Source organism: Cimex lectularius, unplaced genomic scaffold (assembly GCF_000648675.2).
Source record: "Cimex lectularius strain Harlan isolate CLEC.00 unplaced genomic scaffold, Clec_2.1 scaffold161, whole genome shotgun sequence".
NCBI classification, from domain to species: Eukaryota; Metazoa; Arthropoda; class Insecta; order Hemiptera; family Cimicidae; genus Cimex; species Cimex lectularius.
This window is the reverse complement of record NW_019392739.1, coordinates 754,947-757,277: the sequence shown is the minus strand read 5'-3', so window position 1 is coordinate 757,277 and position 2,331 is coordinate 754,947. Positions and strand designations below refer to the sequence as shown.

Sequence of the window (2,331 nt, the reverse complement as noted above, 5' to 3'; positions counted from 1 at the left end):
AATTTCGTTTATCCCCGTGTGGCAAAAGAGTTCTTTTTATTTTCCTGTCCATGTCGTTAATAAATTTTGTTTTAATTTTATTCGTTAAACGATTAATAAGCCTTCCTTCCCTTCCCAAACTAGTTTTGAGGGAAAACCTTACGGTTAAGCCATAACTGGCTTAAAAGAATATGGTCACCGTTTGGTCGATCATCACAATGGATTACATATAAGCCTGTTATCTAAGTAAAGCCCAAGGAAGCGGACCTGGTTCGATGGTGGTATTGTATTGTTGTTAATGTGCTTATGGGCAGGTTTGACGTTTGACCGTAAAAGTAACTTGTTGGCTTTTTTGCCCGTACAACCTGATCCGCCACCGATTGCACCAGTCGGTAATGAGGTTCAGATGTTGTTGGATTGCTTCTGTGGCTAGGATAGGATTGGAGTGAGTTGAAGGATTGAGGTGACGTCTACGGAGGTTGTGAGATGTGTATTGGATATGAGGGTATGCCAGCGGTGTAGATGGTGTAGACTATTGGGCTTAGGATACATCCGCGTGGAACGCCATAGCCTTAAATTAAATAGCCTATTTTCCCACATCAATCATTGCAATAAAGTATGCCAGGAAATCAAAATAACAAGTAATTTTTCAGGGGACGTTGACAAATGCCCATGGTGGAATTACAAATCTTCAGGAACCAAGCCATTCTGAACCAATCATAGGCGGTCCTCCAGAATAAAAAAAAATATTAGAAAATATAAAATGTTCAGGTCGAATAATGCCATTTCAGCCTTCAAAAATCTGTTCCATTTAGCAAATAGTGATCTCTGAAGAGGTACCAGGGACATGGCCCGAAATGCATTAGCAATTTAAAAATATATGGCATAAAAATAGTTCTGTTTAGTTAAAAAATTACCAAATTTCTAGATTTAAAATATTTTTACGACCAAATTAAGTAAAATTTGTTAAAAAAACATAAAATTTAAATCAATTGATCAATTTTTTTGTTTAATGTCAATGTGAAATTGATTAAACTCATTCCCACTAAGAATTAACAATATATTATCACGTAAACATTATCGATTAATTTCCAGTTCCAGTTTTGCTAGTTAATTTTTTATATTCGCTTTCTTCTCAACGAGCATAATCGAAACATTTCAGTAATGGTTCTTGGCAGATTTTGATATTCGTCCATATTTTAGGTCAGTTTGAAATTATATCTGGATTTAAATTTGTTTATTTTCACTTCATAGTTAAACTGAATCTCAAAATCAAACTTGTTTAAATTAAGGAAAATGTAATTTTAAAATAAAAATGTAGTAAGCATATAAATATTGCACGATTAAACTATTTTTTCTGCAAACGGTGTCGGCATGACGTAGCATTATTTCTAGTGGATGTGAGTTTTCAGCAAGATGGAGATATTTTCCCAAAGCTTGGATTTTTTCATAGGAAAAAACACCCTCTGCAGAATCGTCCCTGATGACGGCAATGAACATACCACGACCTCACATCGATTAATATCCTTTTGAAGAGTCACGTTAAAAATTTTATTTACGAATCAAAGCCGACGACTAGTCGAACGTCAACAAAAGGGTACTTCCAGCAGTATATTTTCCACAACATTTTTTGGTACTAAAATAAGACATTTTTATTGATTTTATCAATTTGGTCGTTGCAATATAATTAAATAAAACAATAAATGTTTATATATTATAGATTTCGACTAGAGACAGCAATTTATAAACAGGTTTAATTCTCATGTACACAATAATAAATGTATCATCTGCTTTAGAAAAGTTTTGTTTATTATTATAGGTTGTTTTATTAAGGGCATATATAAGTGTTGATGTCATTTTAAAAACTATTTTATTTGCAGTTAAATGTTTTGTGGTTGGTCGTACAGGTGACCTACAATAAGAGGAAGTTCGAAATTTATCACCTCTGGTCCGTCTTTTGTCGCTGCTAACTGTTGTCAAACCCGTTTAGTTAATATTTAATTAAAATCTCCTTTTTGTAAAAAGTATTTATTTGTTGGATTCCAAGCTGTATTCAACAAGCATCGGTGGTTCAGTGGTAGAATGCTCGCCTGCCACGCGGGCGGCCCGGGTTCGATTCCCGGCCGATGCAAAGTATTTTTTTGGTTTAAACTTTATTCTGTTCTTAATAAAAGTTAAGTTTATTAATCCCATGAATAATTAATTTTATTTGTATTTCATAATAATTTCTCTCAAGCGTATCATGGACTTGTGATTTTATTACTGTCTTCTTTTCCAATGTTTTTTTGGTTTATTCCAGTTTTCGGAGACAGCCTTCTGATGTAAACAAACTTAGTATATATTTGTGTGGCG

The 2,331-nt window shown here is 33.6% G+C and overlaps 1 non-coding gene across 1 annotated transcript; it reads left to right on the top strand.

Moving 5' to 3' along the window:
• The first annotated feature begins 2,039 nt into the window (after window positions 1-2,039).
• On the top strand, window positions 2,040-2,110 carry Trnag-gcc. The gene has a single exon. It is a non-coding gene; the product is annotated as a tRNA-Gly (tRNA).
• The last annotated feature ends 221 nt before the right edge of the window (window positions 2,111-2,331 follow it).